The 24,321-nt window shown below is 37.3% G+C and overlaps 1 pseudogene; it reads right to left on the reverse strand.

Moving 5' to 3' along the window:
* Positions 1-779: 779 nt before the first annotated feature.
* On the reverse strand, positions 780-15,237 carry LOC101696668 (26S proteasome regulatory subunit 4 pseudogene; annotated as a pseudogene).
* Positions 15,238-24,321: the final 9,084 nt, after the last annotated feature.

Genomic DNA, 24,321 nt, shown 5'->3' on the forward strand with positions numbered 1-24,321 from the left:
TGTATGTCTGTAATCCCAGCACTGTGGGAGGCTGAGGAAGGAGGATCACAAGTTCAAGCCCAACCTGGGCAACCCTAATTTCAGTTTGCATGAGACCTGCCCATTATTTTATTTACTTGATTCTTCATTATAGTGAGTCATATACTTATTTCATTCAACACTACATTGTAATAATAATGGTAATAAAGAACAAAATGGAAGTTAATGTATTTGAATCTTTCCAACTGGCTCCTCCTCCCACAGTCTGTGGAAATGTCTTCTGTGAAGTTGGTCCCCAGTACTACAAAGCATGGGAACACTTGTTGTACAAGAAAATTTTTATAAGTTTATTGTCACATTTCTTTTTGTACCAAGGATGGATAGAAAGAAAAATCTATATCTCATGCTTTTTAAAAATCCCATGTTTTGCCACCATCCTGGAAAAGCATGGGTATTTAATAAAGGAAGTAGGAGTTAGGAGAGAAGAAATGTAGAGGAAGAAAGATCTGAATATTCACCTGGGTTTACAATGTGAATTTCTACATTTTCTTTATTTTAAGGAACTGTTAGAAACACTTCACAAATATTAAATTCATGGAAAATATGTGCTAACCATGGAATTCTGGTTCTTGTTCCTAGAGTGCACACAACAGACATCTATAGTGGTATCAAGAATTTTCACTCCTATCTTGACCAGGAGAGTCTGGTACTAAGGCAGGAACCATTTGTTCCATGTTATTTTTATCCTATCTTTGCATAGATTCACAAACAACATGAAATTCAAAAACCAAACATCTGTCTCAGAATTCCTTCACCTGGGACTGACAGATGATCCAGAACTGCAGCTCCTCATCTTTAACCCATTCCTGGTTATCTACCTGGTCACTATCCTGGGAAACCTGCTCATTATCCTGGCCATCAGCTCTGACTCCCAGCTCTGACTCCCACTTCCATATCCCTATGTACTTCTTCCTCTCCAACCTGTCCTTCAACGACATCTGTATAAACACCAGCACAATACCAAAGATGCCAGTGAAAAATCATACACAGAATCAGAGAATCAGTTACACAGGCTGCTTCTCTTACTTTGGTTTGCATTAGTTTTTGGCTGTTTATAAAATTGTCTCCTTGTGGTCATGGCTTATGACAGCTACATGGCCATTTGTCATCTCCTGAGATACATGGTCATCATGCATCCCTGCCTATGTGTCCTGCTTATTCTACTCTCCCTACTCATGGGCATTGTGCATGGTCTACTCCACAGTCTGGTGGCACTGCCTATATTGTTCTGCACAGGTGTGGAAATCCCACACTTCTTCTGTGAATTTGCTCAGATCATCAAGCTTGCCTATTCTGATACCTGTATCAATTCTATGCTGATATATTCAGCAGCAAACACATTTTTTTGGGTTCTCATTGGAATTGTTTTCTCTTGTGTTAAAATTGTCTCCTGTGTTTTGATAATCCCATCAGTTGGGGGAAGGTATAAAGCTTTTTCCAACTGTGGTTCTCACCTCTTTGTTGTTTCCTTTTTCTAGGGGACAGATTTCAATGTATTCTTGAGTTCCACATTTAGTAACTCTTACAATAAGAACGTGGTGCCTTCTGTAATGTATACTGTGGTCCCTCAAGTGATGAACCCTTTTATCTACAGTTTGAGGAACAAGGAAATGAAGACAGCTCTGAGGCATCTCATTACTTGGAAGCCTTTTATATCCTGGGGTCATGGGCTTTGTTCTACCATTTCTAGAAAGCACAAAATGACAAAAATACAGGCTAGACAGAAGCTTTGCTCTGTGTCACTAATATCTTGAAAACTGCCCACATAATGTGATGTCTAAGCACAGTTCAACTTGTACATTGGGCTTCCCTTTGATTATCCAATTCTGTGATGTTTGACAAATGATTTCAATCTGCAAACTCTGTTGTGTTACTCTGATTCTTTTAAAGAAAACTATGAATTAAGTCCTTAGTTTTAAAAATTCTTTATGCATCAGTTTCACAGAGGTAATGTTGGAGTAGCTGACTTAATGAAAGCTGCACTGATATCTGGGCCTGAGACTCTGTGTGGTCCCTTAGCTCAGTGGCACTGCACCTACCTGGCAAGTGCAAAGTCCTGAGTTTGATCCTCAGTACCAAGCAAAAAAAAGATAGATTGAGGATTGTTTTCCTCCACATGACGCTAATGAACTGGACTATTATATCCAATTAATTACTGACACTTTCTTCAGGCAACTTTATCTTTCAGGATTGATATCAGCATCTTCCCTATTCAGCATCATATTTTTCTGATTCATATAATAAGATTATTTGTCAACAGTTTGGGATGTTTTTGTTGTATTTTAGATTTTGAACCTCATTAGAGAAAATACATTTCTTCTCATAAGAAAAAGAAATATTTGCACAAATATGCTTGGACTATCAAGGGAATTATTATTCATTATTATGATTTCACAAATACTATGCCTAGTGTCCAGGATTAGGTCTTCACAGACCACTATGTGAGGTGGCTTTATTCTAGGATTCCTCTCACAGTCATCGGGTTCTATATCTTGAATCTGAAATGTTCCCAAAGGCCCATGAGTAACAGATTTGGTCTACAATATTTGTTGCTTGAAAAACTGTTGGGACTTTAAGAATTGGTACAAATTAGAAGGAAATTAGTTCACTGAGGGCATGATATTAAAGGACATAATGGAAATGCTTCTTGACCCATTCTGCCAGTCTAGTTTTTGAATGGTGAATTGAGACCATTAACATTGATGGTTATAACTGATATTGCATTGACTTATCATTGTCATGACTTTTTCTTTTTATTGGATTTTCCCCCTTTGCATTTAATTTCTTTTCATGCCCAATGGGTTCATTCTGCTGGCATTCCTGGGGTTGTGATCCTCCTTGTCTTTTCCAAGAATATTGTCTAAAATTTTTTGGAGTGCTGGTTCAGTATTCATGAAGTTCCTAAGGTGCTCTTTGTCATGAAGGTATCTTATTTCTCCATCAATTTTGAAAGATAGTTTTGCAAGGTGCATCAGTCTAGGTTACAGGATGTTTTCCTTTAGAGCTTGAAATACATCAGTCCAAACTATTTCTTGCCTTGAGGGTTCGTATTGTGAATTCTGCTGTGATTCTGATAGGCTTTCCTTTGTATGTGATTTGTTTCTTTTCTCTGACTGCTTGTAGAATTTTGTTCTTCTGTTTGATTTCTGGAATCCTAACTATTATATGCCTATGTGTAGATTTTTTTTGATTAAGGCTAGCTGGAGTCCTATATGCCTCACCTATCTGTATGTCATGTTCTTTCCCCTGCTTGGGAAGCTTTCTGCCATCACTTCTGTGAAGAGTTTTTTATGTCATCTGCACTCTCTCCTGTTTCTTCACTGACTCTGATCAATCTTATGTTATTCTTCTTTGTGTCATCTAGCAGCTGCTGGATTGATTTCTTGTGGTTCCTTACAATTTTAAAGAAATTTTCCTTTTCCTGGTCACTAACTGCAATCTTATCTTCCATATCTGAAATTGTGTCCTCACATTGGCTCATTCTGCTGAGTAAGCTTTCAGTAGAGTTTTTAATCTCCTGGAAATCTGTTTTCTATCTATTTTATGGATTCCATTTGCTTCCTATGTTGGGATTCCATCATGTTCCTCAGCTCCTCTTATTTTTTTTATCTATGACCTCTCTAGATTTATGGGCACAATCTCTGCTGTTATCTGAGAAATTATTTCTGATTTCATTTTTTCCAAATCCTCTTTTCTTTTCAGTTGAGGGAGTCCAGGTGAGTATCAGATTGTTCCATTTCTTTTCCCTTTGGAGTTGCTGTAGATGATCTGGAAGTCTGTTTTTGAGGCCTGTTTATGTGACTTAGCATTTCAACGGGGTGGGGGGGGGTGTATGTGTGTGTGTGTTGTTGGCAACTGCTCGGCTCACCTCCTCTGCACTGGGAGTGGTGCTATGGCAGCCTGGAAGCCTTCTCCCGGGCACTTGGAGTGGCTCACCTCCTCTGACATAGTGGAAATGAACAACATTCCCTCTCTTTTCCCTGCTACCATGAATTGAATATCTTTGGTGTATCACTTGCTCCTCAAGAAAATGTCTGTTCTCCATATGCCTAAAAGCAATCAGACGATGTGGCTATTGACTAAAGACTATTAAACTTAGATAATAAATAAGGCTTACTTGTTTTTAAATTTATTGGTTCAGAAATTTTGTTTCAGTAATAGAAAAGTGACCAGCACATCAGGTAGCTGCAGGATATGGCGATTTCAGACCAAACCTGATCCTAGAAACAGAAAACCGAGTGTCCTTTCCTTTGGCCATTAATAATAGATATCTCTTTGGAGTAAACATGAAGATACTTCTCTTGTGAGTTGAATGGTGGCCATGAAAATGAAACTTCCATGTCTTTATTCCTCTTGTTGTTGAAACTGTGAAACTACATGAGAAGAGGGTGCATGCTAATAATATCAAGAAAGGTTGGCCTTTTTCTGGATCATTTGTTTCACTACTAAATGCAATTTCACATATTAAAGACAAATTTAGAGAATAAAATTGAGTTAACATGGCCAAATTTGATAGTACATGTACTTTTTGTAGGTCTCTAAGGCATTCTCAACATTTTATGTGCTCTATAATATTTTCATCTAATGAGTTTTTAACTTTCATAAATATTCACGGTCATGGAAAAATACTTGAAGCCATAGGCACACACTGTTATGACTTGTGTCTAGATGTTCTCCCAAAGTCTCATGCTCTTGTAGGTGGGACTTTTTCTGAGGTACTGAATCTAGAGTGTGTGCTGCTGGGATTAAGGGTCTGTGATTATTAAAAACCACGTGAGTGATTGGCTTGGCACTGACCTAAACCTCAAAGTCTGGATGAGGTAAAAAGGAAAGAAACATGTTGTTAAGGACCTTGGTATTTTTGCTACCTTTGGCCTGAGGTAAACTGTTTCTCATCTGCCAAGCCACCCTTTCTTGGAGCCAGTCAATTATTGACTGAATCCTCTATGAGGTATAAACCTATTAAACCTTTTCTACTTTAAAGTTAGTGTTGAGTATTTTGTCTCAACAAGGAGAGAAAAGTAACTTACACATAGGCAAAGACTTCCTGGATAAGTGTGCGTCTGCACACCAAAAGCAAGAACAGAGTGAAGAGACAAGCAACTTTATGGAAGAAAAATCTCTTTTGCCTATGCTTCTGATAAAAGAATCAATATCTAAAATATATAGAGAACTCAAAAATGTTAAATTTCTCACAAATAAATAGTTCATTAGAAAAAAGATACTTCTTAAAAGAAATACAAATGGGAAGGGATCCATCATGGCTGACTAGAGTCAGAGTTGCATGAGAGAATCTTGGGAAAGATCCGCTGGAAAGCACAAGCAATCAGAAAAATGACCAGATACACAGAATCAAACTGAAAGAGAAATTCATTAGATCAAATCCTTTTGGGGGGCATTAGAGAAAAGAAGCAGGATGCATTTAATATGCAGTACTCCTACCACCCCCAGAGCAGTGAAAGTGCAATCTTGGGAGCGGTTCTAATGTCCTGAAGGTAGGAGCATTAATTAGACTACTGGAATAGGCTTCTAACCTACTCTCTCTCCCCACTAGGAGAGGGAAATCAGTGACTGAGATATTTGCCAGTTAGGTCACCAAAGAAATGGAAATCCAGAGAGTATCTTTGTGGACAGGGATTGAACAATCACAAATGAGCCCCTGGAAAATACCTAAATGGAAAAAAGAATAGGAATAATTGAGATTCCTGAACTTACAGCTTGGAGTACCATGCCTCAAGGAGCTACCAAGTGTAACCAGGGAAATAGAAGGAAAAATGTCTCCCAGGGTGAGACTCCTCAAATTCTAGAAAAGGAAGCACAGAGCCCTAGGGACCACAGAGCTCATGTGTGGGGAGCTGTCTTACAGCCAGTAGGACAGTAATACAGGGTGAGAAGGGAGTTCCTGCATCAGCAGAGCAAGTTATTCCCTATCATTCTCCCAAACACCAGGGAGTTCTGGATTGATGTGATATCCTTTCCATTACCCAAAATTTGCTCTGAGCAAGGGAGCTTCCACATCCCCACTAAGATGTTGCTGTATTCTTTATGCCCTAGAGCCACAAATGGTGAGTCACAGATTGCATCTGGTGAGATGTGAAAAAATAAGTTAAAGTAGTTGTTCCTCAGAGCAGGCATTTGTGTAATACTTTCCCAAACACCAGAGAATCTCATGCCAGCACAAATCCTGTCCCAAACCCAACTTTCATATCAGCTTAGACTCTTCCAACCCCAGCTGAAGGCTGCTGAGGGCTCTGAGCCCCACATACTTTCAAGTTCACAGGAGGAAAATTGATAGTTTTGTGAAGGATAGCCTTGGGCAAAGCGATGGCAAGACTACTTTTAGCTAAAGTACAAGACATACGAAACTCAACTGGAGCCCTATGGAAAGTGAGCACAGAGGCATGGGGGATTATTGAGAAGGGAAGAGAGCTGAGATCAAGAGAATCTGCTTGGAGGATTAAAATTGCTAAAATAGAGACCAGAAGAAAAATACAGTCTAATACCCAGAGATGAGATATCTGGAAAACAACTTGGTAAAAAGAAAGAAGTAGATCTCTGGGAATTAGGATGGAGCTGATGGGAAAATTAGAAAGTTCAGAGAAGCTAGACAAATGGAGCATAATGTAGAGGAAAAACAGGACATGGAGTAATCTGGAAAACTGATCCTGGCTCCAGGGTAGGGGAACCAGTCTCTGATGACAAAATGTAAGCCCAGAGAGGGTCACAGACTTGGAGAGAGTCTGTAGACATGTCCAGCAGAGATAGCTGCAAGAAAAACTCACAGCTAGTGTAAACTGCAAAAACAGTTTGAGGTTTTACTGTGAAGGTGATTCCTTCCACAAGGCAAGCTAAAGCTGTAGAAGAAATCCAGTGCAGTGTTCACCATATTTGATAGCATTTAATCAGGAACCATTTTGGAAATTGACAATTGTTTAAGACTGAACTACAGAACAACTCCAGAACTTATACTTGAGAGATATTGGTATCATTCTACCAGAATGGCAGGGTGGTACATGTTCACAAGGAATGGTGATGGAGAAGTCACAAGCTAGACATAAGCTCTCTTTCCCCAAGAATTTTACACCCAGGCCAAGAAAGACACAGGTGTTCTTCCATAGGTAGTGAGAAGACAGGCCAATCATGTAAGGTTGTCAGAAGGGACTGGATCTGGATATGCTGTCATTAAGTCCATAGGTCTGCCTGAACCATAGCGCCAATTTTTATATCCAGCACAGAACTCAGTGGTGTTTGTTTTCTTCATTTATCAACATGGACATTGGCATGACTTGGCTTGGATGATTGCCACAGCCTGGACTGTATGGACAGAGTGGCCTCTAGAGGAGGGGAGGGGGGTAAATCAAACTCAAAGACCCCAAAACTCAACAGAGGAAGCCATGACTTGTGGGATAGAGGAACATGGAAACTAGAGCTGCTGGGGTGACCACAGCCCTAGGGTGGAACACTGTCCAGCCACATCCAATGGGAAAGGCAGGCAGGACTTAGCATTAACACACAAAAACCCCAGTGTGGAAAGAAAATAGGACTTGCATTGATCTGCTATCTCAGCCAGATACCTGAGAAATTTCAATACTGCAGATCTGGAAAGAGAATGATCATTCAAAAACCCAGAAGTTTTTCAGGGGCTTCTATTTTTTTTTTCTTCATTGGATTTGGGGATTTTGTGTTTTTCAATTTTTCTCCTTTACTTACTCTCTGATTTTTCTTTTTTCCCATTGTTTTGTTACTTTACCTAATACTATTAGTTTTCTTTTATTATGAAATAGGATCTTTTCTTCACTTTTCTGCCTTTCTTCTCTTCCATTTCTTTATTTTTCTCATTTTACTTCTTTCCTTCTCTCAGTCCCTACCCACTGCATTTTCTTAGCTTTCTTAATCTTTATATATTTAGTATACATTAAGCATTATCAATCTTTGGATATTTAGTTAGTCATATGATATTATTGTTGAATTCTTTTCTACTGTAAATGATGTTATATTGGTTGCATTAGTAGATATTTATCTATATAAATATTTGGTTTATCTTCATGTCTAAATTATAATTATAGATCAATTTTCTATGGTTAAGGTGGTGCAGTGGTAGCTTCTATTTTTTTTTTTGTAGTAGGTCAGTACCCAGTCTGAAATGACTCTATTATTATTGCTGATATTGTTGCTATTGCCAGTATGGGATAATTCTTGGTATTAATTGGTTTTTACTGCACAGTATATCTGGATGGTCTCAGTGTTATCAACAATACTGTTTTATTTCTAGAGAAGCAGGCACTTGGCCAAGTACACTACAATCTCCCCATCCAAATTAACAAGATTGTTGGAGCTTGGGACAGAGGCAAAGGACAATAGGTAGCCATGCCTAGTGTTCACCATAGAAAAGGAAACACTGAAGAGATCTTCATAGTAAATAATTGTTTCTATTATAATCAGTCTGCAAACCTCAGCACACATACTCCCCTACCCCCATGAATAGAAATGTGAGGACAAAAATAAAATGCCTCCCAAAATTTCCGACTCCTTCAAATCTTATCTTTGTGAAATTAATGTGAAGGAAGTAAAAATCCAAACAGCTAAATTATATAAAATGACAAAAAACAACACAAAAAAACCCAGGTCAATAATGTGGTTAGCAAACTGAAAGATGATATAACTAGAAAGGCAATGGACATAAAAACAAAATGATCAATGACAATAATAAAATGGAAGCTGAGAAAAATAAAACAATACAAAACATGAATGACCAGTTTTGGAAAGAATTAGACTCGTGAAAAGGTAGCCAACAGACAGGCCTTCCAGGATTTCATGGGTAAGTATGCACAGAACACAGCTAGAAGCTGGTGGGGACCAGAGCAGCACCAGTGCAGTCAGGTCCTAGCCAGGGCCCCACCTCTACCCCAGCAGCTTGCACCCGCAGGCCCCAACCTAAGGCCCATCTGGAAAAGAGCTGCAGAGGCACAAAAGCAACAAACAGGGGCCTGCCCAGATTCCATCTGTAGGTGCATGTAGACCCCAGCCAGAAGACAAATCAGAGACCAGTGATTTGGATGTACAACCCCAGCCAAATGCTCTCCCAGACAACAGCTATGCAGGGGAACAGGCCCCAGCCAGAGGCACCCACAGATATTATCACAAGTGGGCACAGGCCCAAGCCAGAACCCCGTCTGTACAACATGACAGAGCAGGGATCTAGAAGGCCAACGTTCTGAATCAAGGAATTGACATAGTGGTGAGCAGCAGAAAAAAGGCTCTCAGGGGCCTGCTGAGAACTGAAGACCACTGGGTGAGCAAAAAGTCTCCTTAAAAATGGTGCAGCAGGGTGGATCTATTGAAATGAGAAGACACATAAATAAGGCTCAAAACCATACTTCCAGATCATCTAAGGCAACCAAAAGGGTCAAAGAAATGAAACAACCTGATACTCAACAACCTGGACTCCTTGAATTGGCAATGAAAAAGATCTGGAACAAAAATGAAATCAGAAATAATTTCTCACATAACAAGAGAGATTGTGTCCATAGTGCAAGATATGATTAATCTAGAGCAGACAGATAAAAATAGAGGGGCTGAGGAACATCCTGGAATCCCAACATAGGAAACAAATGTAATCCATTAAACAAATGCAAACAGATAACCAGAGATTAAAAACCCCAATGAAAGATTACACAGCAGAATGAGCTGTGTAATTCTGTGAGGACAGAATTTCAGATATAGAAGACAGGACTGCAATTAGTTACCAGGGAAAGAAAATTTCTTAAAAATAGTAAGGGATGATAAGAAAGCACTGCAGCACCTGCTAGATGATGCAGAGAAGAATAACATAAGTCTGAGTGGAGTCAATGAAGAAACAGAAGAGAGTGAAAATGACATAAAAATTACACATATGTAATGGGAGAAAACCTCCTAAGCAGGAGGAAAGAATCTGAAATAAAAAATAAGGATATAGGATATATCCATATAGGATATATATCCATATAGGATTCCAACTAGCCATGATAAAAAAATTATATCTAGACATGTAAGTTAAGATTCTACAAACCCAACAGAAGAAAAAAGTTCTACAAGCAGCTATAGAAAAGAAACAAATCACATACAAAGGAAAGCCCATCAGAATCACAGCAGATTCCTCAACACAAACCCTCAAGACAAGAAGAGCCTGGAGTGATATATTTCAAGCCTTAAAGGAAAACACCCTCCAACCCAGACTGATGTATCCTGAAAAACTATCTTTCAAATTGGGTGGAGAAATAAGATACCTTCATGACAAAGAGCACCTGAGAAACTTCATGAACAACACCAGCACTCCAAAAAATTTTAAACAATATCCTAGGAAAAGACAATGAGGATCACAACCCCAAGAAGCCCAGAAGAATGGATCCATCAGACAAGGCAAGAAATTAAATCCAAATGAGAAAAATCCAACAAAAAGAAAAAGTCATGACAAGGATAACTCAATATATATGTTATGAACATCAGTGTTAATATTGTCAATTCACCAATGAAAAGACTTAGACTGGGAGAATGGGTCAAGAAGCAAGATCCAACAATATGCTGCATAAAAGAAACACACTTAATTCAAAAAGAAACTGATAGACTGAAAGTGAAAGGGTGGAAAACAATATTCCATGTGAGAGGAACCAAAAAAAAAAAAAAAAAAGCAGGAGTAGATATCTTGAAATCTTCCTTGCAGATCAAATGGATTTCAAACCAATACTGATTAAGAGACACAAAGAAGAACACTACATATTTGTAAAGGAAAGAATACAAGAGGAAGAGATGACAATCATAAATATATATGCACCAAACACTCGTGTGCCCAACTATATAAAACAAATACTAACAGACATGAAAAATCAAGTAAGCACTAATACAATACTAGTGGGGGACCTCAAGACCCCACCGTCATGAATAGATAGATCAACTAGACAGAAAATTAAAAATTAAATAGTAGAGTTCAATCAAATTCTTAAACAAATGAACTTAACACACATTTACAGAGTGTTCCACCCCAGAAAATCAGAATGCACATTCTTTTCAGCTATACACAGGTCATTCTCCAAAATAGACCACATACTTGCTCATAGAATAAGATTAAGTAGGTGGAAAGGAATTGAAATAATCCACTGTATATTATTAGACCATACTGCAATGAAATTGGGGATCAATAGCAAAGAAATGGCAAGAATTTCATAAACACATGAAAATTGAAGAACATATTTTGAATAACCAATGGATCACAGAGGAAATTAAAGAAATTTGACAGCTTCTCCAATTAAATGACAATTCTAATACAACATGCCAGAATCTATGGGTCCCCAGTGAAAGCAGTCTTATGAGGGAAATTCATAGCAGTGAATACTCATATTAGGAAAACAGAGCGAGTTCAAATAAACAACCTGATGTTGAACTTCAATCTTACAGTAAAAGAAGAGCAGGAAAAACCCAAAGCTCATAAAAGGAAGGAAATTATAAAACTCAGAGCAGAGGCCCAGGGATTTAGCTCAGTGGTTTCGCCACCTGCTGCGCAAGCACAAGGACCTGAGTTCGATCCCCTGTACCAAAAAAAAAAAAAAAAAAAAAAAAAAATCAAAACAGAAGTCAATGCAATGGAGACTAAGAGAATGATTCCAAAACATAAAGGAATCAAAGAGTTGGTTTTTTTTTTTTTGTTTGTTTGTTTTTGTATTAAATTCTTTTATTGGTACATTGTAGGTATACAACACAATTACATTTCTCATTGGGAATTGTACCTTTATATAATGCATCTTGGTTCTTATTTTTTCCCGATTTCTAGCCCTCCCTTCACCCCCTCCACCCTTCCCTAATTACAAAGACTTTATTTCCATTTCTTCCATTTCTCATCATTTTTTCCTTTCCCTTCTTTCCTTTCCCCTGTGCCTCCCACTACCCCTACCCCTTTGGACCTTTTCTTCCTATTTTACATTATCGATTATTCATTCTAATAATTGGTACATTTTAGGTATACAATATAATGACATTCATCATTGGAAATTTGCACCTTTACATAGTCTCTCTTGGTTGTTTTTCACCCTTGCCCAGCCCTCTCTTCAACCCCTCCATTCCTCCCTATTTACAAAAATTTTGTTCCTATTTTTCCATTTTCTCATATTAATCCCATTCCCTTCTATCCTCTCCCCTAGCCCTCCCACTTTCTTCCCCTTTGCCCCTTTTCTTCCTATTTCACATGACCTATTATACATTTAGTCCTTATTTACACTTTCAGTTTCTCACACCAGAGAAACTATTCAGTATTTACACATCTGTTTCCTATTTATTTCACTTGAGTATTGCCTCAATGTGCATCCACTTAGCTATAAATGTCTCTAATTTCTCATTTTTTATGGCTGAGTAGTACTCTATTTTATAAAAAAAACAAATTTTCTTTATCCAGTCTCCAGTTGATGGGCATTTGGGCTGTTTCCAAGTTTTAGCTATTAAAAACTGTGCTGCTATAAACATGGGCACACATATATCACTGTGGTATGATTCTTTTAATTCTTTGGGGAAGATCCCCAGCAGTGGAATAGTGGGGTCAAATGGGATTTCCAGTCCTAGTTCTTTGAGGTATCTCCATACTGATTTCCACAGTGGTCCCACCAGTCTACACTCCCACCAGCAGTGGAGCAGGGTTCCTCTTTCCCCACAGCCCCGCCAGCATTTGTTATTGGTTGATTTCATGATAGCAGCCATTCTTTCTGGAATGAAGTGGAATCTCAGCATTGTTTTCATTTGCATCTCTCGAATGACCAGTGATGTTGAACCTTTTTACATGTATTTATTTGCTATTTCTACTTCTTTGTCTGAGAAATGTCTGTTCATTTCAGATGCCCATTTTCAGATTGGGTCTTTAAATTTGGGAGGTCTGATCTTTTTAAGTTCTTTATAGATTCAAGATAGTAGACCTTTGTCTGAGGAAGAGCAGGTGAAGATTTTTTTCCCACATTGTGGATTGTCTCTTCACACTGCTGGTGGTTTCTCTTGCTGTGCAGAAGCTTTTTAATAAGAAGAGATCCCATTTGTTGATTGTTTGTGCTAGTTCACGGGAAACTGAGGTTTTGTTCATAAAATCTTTTCCTACACCGATGTCTTCAAGGGTTCTACCTAACCTTTGTTCCAACTGGTTCAGAGTTTCTATTTTAATATTCAGATCTTTAATCCATTTTGATTTTAGTTTAGTGCATGGTGAGAGATACAGGTCTAGTTTTAATCTTTGGCAAGTTGAAGCCCAATTTTTCCAGCACCATTTATTAAAGAGGCTATCTTTCCTCCAGTGAGGGTGTTTGGTTCCTTTGTTGAAGATGAGAGATGGCTGAGTTTGTCTGGCGTTGTTTCTGCTTCTTCTAATCTGTTCCACTGGTCCTCAAGTCTGTTTCTTTGCCAGCACCATGCTGTTTTGATCACAGTAGCTTTGTAGTACAGTTGCAGGTTGGGGATTGTGATACCCCTTGCCATGTCTCTGTTACCTAGAATTGCTTTTGCTCTTCTGGGTCTCTTCTTGCTCCAAATGAATGTTTGGATTTTTTTCTTGAGGTCTATGAAGTATGCTGCTGGGATATCAATTGGAATTGCATTAAATCTATATAGCAGTTTTGGAAGTATGGCTATTTTCACTATATTAATCCTTCCTACCCAGGAGCAGGGGATGTCTGTCCATTTTCTGATATCATCTTCAATCTCAAAGAGTTGGTTTTTTGAAAGAATAAAGAAAAAGAATAAACCCTTGGACAACTTCATCAAAAAAAGGAAAAAAAAGGCTCAAATCCATGCAATTAGGAACAAAAAATGTGAAGTCACAACAAATTCAGCAGAAATCCAGGGGATCATCAGTACCTACTTCAAGATCTTTTACTCAAGTAAAATGGAAAACACAGAAGAAATAGACAGATTCCCAGATATGAATTACCAAAGTTGAACAAAGAAGATATAAAAATTCTAAACATGCCAATGAAAATCAGTGAAATTGAAAATATAACTAAAAATTTACCAATAAAGAAAATTCCAGGTCCTGATGGCTTCACTCCTGAATTCTACAGGACCTTTAAAGAAGAACTATTGCCACTAATGTTTAAAATCTTCAATAAATTTAAAAGTGAAGCAATACTCCCAAATTCATTCCTAGAAACATGCATCACCTTGATCCCAAAAGCAGAAAAAGACACAACCGAAAAAGAGAAAGCCAAACTCACTAATGAACACAGATGCAAAAATCCTTAATAAGATACTGTCAAACTGAATGCAGAAGATCATCAAGAAGATCATACATCCTGACCAACTGGGATTCATCCCAGGTATGCAGGCATGGTTGGAATCATATCTTTTGGTCCCAATGGCATCAATTTTGTCAATAAATATGATGGATGGTGCATGCTCTTCAGCAACTTGAAAAAATTCCTATAAATGATTGACCCCATTGCCCAGGTACTTCTGAATAAGTTCAGAGCCAAATTTGGTTTGCTACTGCTTTGGCTACCAAGATTTTACCTCTGCCAGGTGGGCCATATAGAATGACTCCTTCAGAGAGCTTTATACCCATCTCTTCATAGTAATCAGGATGGGTGGGAGTAAGCTTCACAGATTCCTTAATTTCCTGGATTTGGCCATCCAATTCACCACTGTCAGCATAGATTTCCTGGGGGGAATTTTCCACCTTCATCACTGTGACCAGAGGATCTGTATCATCCATCAGCACCTCAATCATGGCATGCACTTCGTGGTTGAGCAAGACTGAGCAGCCTGGTTCCAGAAGATTCTTCACAAATGAAAGGATGCTGAGATAGTGTTCTGACCCCATGGATGTAGACACAATGGCGTGATTGTCATCAATGATCTCTTCCGAGGTTCCTACTGACATTGGGGTCCTGCTCAGATCATCTACCTTTGACCTTTCCTCTTCCTGCTTTTCTTCTAAGGGTTTCATTTGTTCCTGATTACTAATAAATTCTTATTCCATGAGAAGATAGTCTTTACTTCTCTCTTACTTGAGTAGTTTTAAGCAGCACTATGAGTTGTCACCAGGGGCAGTTTGCTGACAGCATCTTGTCCCTTTGTTTTTTTCTTCTTCTTCCCCACTCTAGTTGGTACAGGAAGTTTGTATTTCTTTTTCTTTTTGTCCTTATTATCCTTCTTACCACTTCCAATACAATGACCACCACTCTGACTTTAGTCCATCTTTCCTTGGCTGCTCAATCAGAAGTAATTTCTACTAATGGTCTATAATGTAAAAAAGACCGGGTATTAATCCTATGTCGGTGAAACTGGAAAAAGTTGGTACAGTACTGAAATTTTAAAAAAGTAATAAAATGCCTTTTTCTTTATGATGGACAAGCAATTGATTTTTATGTTGTCCTTTTATCCTGAAGCCTTACTAAACAAACTTGAAAATAGCTAGAGCTAGAAAATAGATTTTGCATTCCATCAGTTTTTTATACACATAAACACTTTTTGAATTGACTGCCATAAATTTTATTTTTCAGCTTGAATGTATTTTTTTCATGATTAGCCAGAGCCTCCAGTATAATTAGTAATAAAAAGGAGGACTGTGCTGGGGATTTAGCTCAGTGGTTCTGCCGCCTGCCTCACAAGCACAAGGACCCAAGTTTGATCCCTGGTACCAAAAAAAAAGGAGGCCAAAGACTTATTTTCTTTTTATCTTAGGAAGAATCATCAGTTTTTCACCTTAAGTGTGATGTTAGTGAAGAGTTTTCTTAGGTGACCTTAATTCTCCTATATGTAGTTTGCTATGGGAAGTTTGTTTTGTTTTGTTTTTGTTGTTGTTGTTTATTTCAGTCAGCAATAGATCATGGGTAATGATTTCTTTCAACTGTTTTAAATGTTAAATCCTTAAGGATAAATTTGAGAATGATATGTATTGTATGCTGGAAGCTCCTATACACTACTGAGGAATAGTTCATATGTTTTGTATATATTTAGTCATAAAAATACCATATCTATAATATTATATGTGGTTTAGATCTTTCTTACATTGTCATTAGGGTAGAGTTAATAAAGAGTAGAATTTATTCAGAAAACCAAGACATGTTGAGAAGTGTAAGGTACTTGAAATGAATTTGATCTGAAAAAGAGTGGAGGGAAAAAAGCAGCATCTACTTGGCTTCTCTAGGGGAGTGAATCAATCAAAGCCAGATTATCTACTGCTCAGACTTGCTCCCTAAGGATTTTAAGTGTTCTGTAATTATTAGAGACTAAAGAGTTTGATTGAAGCTTCCATCCATCACAAAAGGGCATAGTTGGCCTGTGGTTATCCACTCAAGAGCCTTGCGCGCTTCCAGAAGCAGCACATCTGACCCGATCTCAGGCACCATTAGTCCTGCTCAGGAGGCAGGGGCTTCACTGATTTTTTCCTGTTACATAAGAATAAAGCTTTACTGTTTCTCCATTACAACCAGGAATGATTGAATCACCTCCCTTGTTACCAAGATAATCTTAAACCTGCTGGTTTATATTTTTGTTAATAATGATAGGTATTTGTCTATGAGTTGAGACTAGAAAGTGAGGATATGAAAATGAGCAGAACTAGATTGTTAGGTGTCTGCCTGATTGTCCATCATGTTCACCTTTGCTCCTATTTGTGAACCAATATCTGAGTAGATTTCATTCTGCTAATGTCTTCGTCTGTCTCTTAATACCAAAGAATTGGTTTTTTTATTTTCAACAGCAATCTACTCTTTCCTAGTTTTGAATGGTGTTCTGTATTTCACTAACATTTTAGAAAATTTATTTAGCAAAGAGCAAAAGTGAAATTATATGTAGCCAGTTTTCTCATATTATATTTGTTGTTTGTGTCCTAGTTTATAATATCAGATACTTGGCTGATACTCTTTCTTATTTATGAATATTTCCAGAATGAACAAGTAGAGAAAAGGTACCACCCAAGACTGCAGAGTCCTCTGTTTCTGTTTTAATTAATTTATGAATTACTGAAATATAAAAAGCATGATATCACAGAATAACAAGAAAAATGCATATATTAATGGTTTCAGAATTGCCAATTTTGATATCTAGTCACTAGTATACTTATCTTAAAGTAACAAAGTAGGATGCACTATAATAATGTATACAATCTTTAAGTTCCACACCATTGTTTTTCCTTTCATAGAAAAAACAATTGTTTGTCTTCAACACAGTACTTTAATTGATTTAGTTTGTACATTGTTTATGCATGTATTATTTATTTGTTTTTATAGATTCATAAAATGACCATTTTATATATGGTACAAAATATTTATTTTATATATATATATATATATATTCCACAGTAAAAATGTTCATTAGTAGAAAAATGATAAATTGTAATGTTATAAGAAATTCCAATAAGGTAATGTAAATGACCAAAAGAAAAATGTAGAGAGCTTAAGAAGTGATTCTCTTATCATTTTTGAAATGAGAAAATGCCTTGTAAATGCAAACCAAGAAAATGGCAAAAGAGAGTCACAGGATGCATTAAAATCACAAAGGAATAATGAAATCTCAATGTAAATGGTTTAGTTCACTTGGGGGAAGAAATATGTAAAATCCTCATCTATTGAGGATATGGAATATAATGTTTATAGTTTTTGAAGAGTACTAAAGGAATAGGCAATGTAATATATTTCAATGATAAATGATAGATGCCCAGGTCTTTATTTTTACTGTATATTTTGAATACATGAAATGTTTTATAACAAATAAATTTTTTCATATCTGTGCTATTTTATAACTTCAAATTTTACCATGCTATAAAGGTCTTTTGAGGTCAATGAAGTTTCTAGTAGACATAGCTGTAGGCAAAGAGTTCATGAACAAAATCCCAATGCATAGGAAATATTACAAAGAATCAACAACTGGAATCGAATCTTATTTTTTTCCCATTAAGTTTATTGGTACATTTTTGGTATAAAATACAGTTACATTCATCATTGGGATCTTGTACCATTACATGAGTCTCTTGATTCTTTTTTTCCCCTTCCCTTGCCATCAATTCACCCCCTCCACCCTTCCCTATTTGCAAAGACCTTGTTTCCATTTTTTTCCTCCCCTCATTTTTTCCTTTTCCTTTTTTCCCTTCTCCTACCCCTCCCAATTCCCTTGCTCTTTTGGATCTTTTCTTCCTGTTACACAATATCAGTTATACATTTTTTAAATTACAATATTAAGATCTAGGAGACATTACCACAGATTTAACAGAATTTAAAAGGATGTAGAAAGCATATTACAAAAATCTTTTTTGAAATAAATTTGACAACTTCTAAGAAGTACCTTGGAAGACAAATTAATGAAACTAACTCTGGAGGAAATATAAAATTTGAATAGCACCTATTAATGAAAGTGTATTCCTAGCTTGAAAACCTACCTATATGACAGCAGCAGGATCATAAACATTTTAACTGATAAATTCTATCAAAAAATTAAAGCAGAAAAAAGAAAGAACACTTCTTCCCTCATTTTAGGAACTCAATATTGTGCTAATCCTAAAACTGGATAAAGATAATAGAAGAAAAATGTATGAACATAGATAGAAATTTGTTTAACAAAACAAACTATTGGAAGTCAGATGTGGCAGGATGTAGAAAGTGGTTTTATTATAGGGATGGCAGTGTTGGTTCAGCATTGGAAGATCCACCCCAGAAGTCATCATTTTAACAGAGGAAAGGAGAAAGCCATATGATCCTGTCACTAGTTGGAGAAAAAGTATTGGTCTAAATTCTACAGCTGTTCATGGTAAAAGCTATCTTTCTACATTTTGTTCCACACATCCTGTCTCTTCTGTAATGGACTGTGCTTGGTGTTCTGGTCTTGTCCTTGGTGGAAAAAAATCTCCATAAATTAATGAGTGCTTATATGTCAAGCTACTCATCCTTGCAACTTTCCCATGAAGTTTTATAATGGTATTCCATTATATGCAAAAGAAAATGTAGGTGACAGACACAGTTATTTTTTTCTTCTTCTTTATGATGCAAGCAATGAAGACAGAATTAAAGTCTGTCTGAATTGAAAACTCAACTCAGCTGTTTTTTGCTTGGATTTCATATTTTTGCATTGACTTACTTCTTGTTTAAGTATTGGGAACAATCTCAATAAAAAGCAATATTTTTAAAAGTTTCATTGCTATTAGGTGAGATAATATGGGAAGACAATTGTTATTAAGTGAATTAAATTTTGAATATCAGTTACATAGTGTAGAGGAGTGGAAATCAGAAATAAAAGACTTTAAAAGAGAGTGAGGTAGAGGCAAACAGAGATTAATGACATTTGTTTCATTTTATTATAGATGTAACTTTTTTTTATAAGAGGGCTCTTTGTGAATCTGATTTCATTCCTGTTATCTTTATTTGTCTCAGCAACCTCCTCAATAACACTAGGTTCTCCTCAATACAGAACTAAACATGTTTACTAGAATTTTTCTTCCTGGGTCTCTCAGACATACAAGAACTCCAGCCCTTCATCTTCAGACTGTTCCTGCCCATATATCTGGGCACAGTGCTTTGGAACCTGCTCATTATCCTAGCTGTCATCTCTGACTCTCACCTCCACACCTCCATGTACCTCTTTGTCTCCAACCTGTCCTTCACTGACATCTGCTTCCTCTCTAATATGGTGCCCAACATGCTGGTGAACATCCAGAGACAGAGCAAAGCCATCAGTTAGAAAGGCTGCCTTGCCCACATCTGCTTTCTTTTCATATTCATTGGTTTGGAAAACTTTCTTTCTGCAGCAATGGCTTATGATTATTGTGTAGCCATCTCCCATCCACTTAGGTAGACAGTCATCAAAAGCTCTAGTCTCTGTGTTTTGTTGGTCCTATTGTCCCTGGCCATTAGCATTGTGGATGCTTAGCTGCAGTTTGATGGTTCTGTGCCTTCCTTCTTTGCAGACCTGACGACCCCCCACTTCTGTAAATTTCTTCAGATCATTAAACTCACCTATTCTGATATCCTGAACAATAACATGTTGGTATTTTTACTGGCTAGCATAGTGATCAGTCTTACTGTGTTTGCAATAATTTATTCTAGATTAAAATTATCTCCTCTGTTCTCAGAATGCCATCAGCTGGGGGAAATATAAAGCTTTTTCAACCTGTGGAGCTCCTTTCTATTGTATGCTTGTTCTATGGGACAGGATTTGGTGTGTACATCACCTCTGCAGTGACTGAGTTTTCCAACAGTACCGTAGTTGCCTCAGTGATGTTACAGTGTTCTCTCGAAGGGTGAACCTCTTTTTCCGCAGTCTGAGAAAGAAAGCCTTGAGGAAAATAATCAGATCATCTCCAGTTTTGTAATTTTATCATCTGCTTTAAATATGGTCTTCTGGAATGAATCAAAGCACAGGAACACTGGGCTCACAAAAGAGTAGACCCTTACTCAACCAGTTTCTTACACTTCAATGACTTGAGGCCATAATGAAGGAAGGTGTTTGAACTTAGATTTGCAAACTGATCTCCTCTTCTCTGGTTTTGGGAACTCTGATAACTCTTGATCTTCTGAATTTGATTTGTTGATCAGAGAATAGAAGAACATAGAAAGAATATTGCTCTATTGATTCTGGAAAGATATCTCAGTAGAGCATTAGAATGGAAAAAATAGCCTCCTTCTAATACATGTACCACACCACTGTATGAATTTCCCAAATCATTCCATTTTTGGCCCTGTTTTTTAGCCCCATTGCATTCTGAGCTTTGTTACTGGGATTGCAACAATCAATTATCCTTTATAGCATCTGCTGAGCTGAGGACCTTCTCCAGAGAACAGGGTATCTATGCATTGTTATTAGTCAACCTTGGTGGCAGCATGGGTGGACTGAGAGATTGATAGTTGTGCTATATGCATAGCACCCACAGAATCCAGGACATTTATCTTCTTAAAGGGTGAATTTTACCTTAATGCTTTATTGCATGACTTGATATTATTCTAACATGTTTGAATTCCATGAGTTAGGATGGCTCTAGCTTAAATAAGATAAAAATACTTTTACTCAAATTAGCTGAAATATGATAAGCACTTGAATATATAAGAGCTCAGAAGATGTGCTTCCAGATAGAAGATACCTGGCCTCATTTATTATTCCATTAGTGAGCTTCATCCTGTGCTGACTCATCTCATTAACCTGCATCTGTGGCAAGTTTCAGATGCCTATATTTTCCTAGGGATAGCTGAGTATGTTTTCTTTGGGTTTTGTTTCAACAGAGAAAAGACTTCTTCAAGGAGACATCTTTTCACTTAGTCCAGAATTAAGACCTCTTCCATTTGTAAATTAACCCCTAGGGTGATGAGTGGGATTATTGTGAATAGATGAGATTTAGTGGTCTGGTGAGTCACAAATCTTACTGCATATTTGATCTACCCACGGGGCAGTTGTGGAGTGGGTCTCATCCCACTATTAGACTGTCTAGACCTGACAGCTCCACTTGGTGGTGTCTTTTCAGAATGTCCACAATAGAACCCCACCCCTCTTAATGAGAATTTGCCCTTTCATGCAAATCTCATAACTCCGAGAACTTCTAGTAATATCATGGTGGAGAATGGGAGTCATCAGTTGAGGTTTGATTTGCTTCTCTTGTGAGTGGAGAACATGTTATTGCACTGATTAGGAAGAAATTGGAACTAATATTCTTCATTGTATCCAGATATTTCCGGATACTGCAAGACAGAATTTTTTTCTACAAAAAGTGATTGCACTTATCTGGCAAAATCAGATTATCAAGCAGGAATGGATGAACAGAAAGATGACCTTGTCCTTAAACCCTTGACAAAGCTGAGGTGTTGCCTACAGGACTTCTGCTTGTGGCACAAAAACCTGCTAAATTCACCTGAGCTCTTTGGCCTCAAAGCAGCCATCTACCAATATTAATGCACCTTAGAATCAGATCTAAAAGTGAGCTCAGCTATGAGGCTCAAGTTTTTAAACTGCTTGATTAATTTTTGTTGCAACCTTGGGAAGGAAGTGTGACTTTGAGTACAGTGTTTCTTCTGCTCAGTCAGTCTCACAAAGTGGCTGACAACAAAGGTCTGCCTGCTCCCAGGATTTCCAGTAACTGAGGTGATAATTCCACCCCTCCTCACCAGATAGCAGACCCAGATGAGGCAGGACGTGAACCTCACACCCATGCTACTTGTTTCTTGCCTGTTTCTTAACTCATGGGTGAATAGTCCTTGAATGTAAGGGTTCCCATCAGCATGTGGACTGTTATTTTCTCAGCATGTACAATATAGTACAGATATACTGTCTTTTTATTTCCTGTTTGGGAATAAATAAATGAGTAAGCCAATAAATAACTATGAAGGCAATAATTCTTCACATTACTGTTAAAGATATAACAGCATAACTCTATCTTTCACACTAAACTACAGTGTTTATTTCTCTTATCTCTATTCATGGATGAATGTAATTCTCAGTCAACAGAGACTTACATTAAAAATATCTTAGATTAAGTAGTTTAAGCAATAAATATTTATTTCTGAAATTTGTAGATATGGCAAAGGCCAAGGTTGAGATGCTAGAAATTCAAACAATGATGTCAGCCATCCCTGAGGTTTGCAATGGCCACCTGTTTGCTGCATCCTTCACAGCCTAGGGAGTAGGTTCAGATGACCAGTCCCATCACACGCTCCAGACACATAGCCTCACAGAAACATGATTTCCTCCACAAGTCCTACCTACAAATACTGTCACATTGGAGGAAATAAACTATTAGGAAAGCAATTAAATTATTATTAATTTAATTGTACTTTGTGAGTGTAAATTTTAAAACGGTTTGGGCTTGTGTATTGTAACAAGCAGCTTCATTCTAGGCAATTTCTGTAGCACAATCTGTAAGAGATGTGCCATTAGAGCACAAAGCTGTTTTTCCAGAAAGAGAATCTACAAAAACATCAAAGCATGCATTAGATTTCCTGTTCCTGGACGCAATACCTAACAGTCACAAATTAAAGGAAAGGTTTTAATTTGACTCATATTTTAAGGAGATTCAGTCCAAGGTAAGCTGGCTGCAAGGCAGGGACATTCTGGCAGAAGAGTAAGGTGGAACAAAATTTATTAGTTCATGGTGTGTGGGAAGCAAAGAGAGGAACAGTGTCAGACAGGAATGGGTAAAGACCAAGTGAAGCACCCAGGTCATGCCTCTATGGGCCAAGCAACATCAGAATTGTGCTGCACCAATATCCTAAGCAGATTCTGAAGTCAGTTGCACTGACAAAATTAAGCTCAACTATCACAATGCATTATTGCTTAGATGGCTTTACAGTGAATAAATGCACAGTTTTTTAAAGATGGTAAGAAATAAAAGTGAAATTGGATTCTTTTCTCATATCAAAGGCAAGAACAAACTTCAGTTGTTTTTAACCTTCATTGTAGAAGGAAGACTAAAAATTCTTGAGCAAGGCAAATAGGTGTCTCAAAATGAAATCAGATTTAGGCCAGGGATTTAGCTCAGTGGCACTGTACCTGCCTCACAAGCACAAGGTCCTGAGTTCAATCCCTGGTACCAGAAAAAAAATTAAACAGATATGAGTACCTCCAATTATAAAGCATTCATTGATTTCCTTTAGAAAATATGGAGGACAATATTCAAACAACTTTATTTACAATAACAGAAAAATAGTAAGCAAAATTTCATCAGCATAAGAAATGTTCTTAATCTTTAATGTTATACATAATGCAAACATTTAGGGCTTTAAAAATAAATGAATACAACCACTGGGTTGATTTGTAGCACAATAATATGAATAACAAGAAGATATGGAATTCATCTGTTAAATTTGAATATGGTCAACTAGAAGCATATTTGTTTAAAAATTGTATAGGAATATATAGAAGATTGAGAAAATCCATGAGATTTTAAAAAATAACAGTTTCATGTGGCAAAAAAATGATCAAATATTGACAATCTAATACTGCCAGCATCAATTCATTCCTGTGTGTATGAGTACAACTCTTCTTTCTTTTCTATATTTTGTACTCTTCTTCCTGCCTTATTAGGAAATATTGAGGGTCTCATCAGATAGCGCAGGACACACCTTCATCTGCAAATCCCTCTTTCCCAAACACAACCATTCATTCATCACATGAGATAAACCTAAGTCAGTGGGACAGGATCTGAATGTATACTGAGGACCACCATTTAGTGCACCACATAGATGGAGTGTGGTTGACACATGGAGCAGTTGCTTATGAAGGAACCTAGGGAAGGACATGCAGTTTTCTGCCTCTGGCATCAAGAATCTGAGAAATGAATTTCCCACAGTCACTTAGTGATCCAGA

This window comes from Heterocephalus glaber, unplaced genomic scaffold (assembly GCF_053883595.1).
Source record: "Heterocephalus glaber isolate CG9 unplaced genomic scaffold, H.glaber_assembly_v1.0 deba00001060, whole genome shotgun sequence".
Lineage (NCBI taxonomy): Eukaryota > Metazoa > Chordata > Mammalia > Rodentia > Bathyergidae > Heterocephalus > Heterocephalus glaber.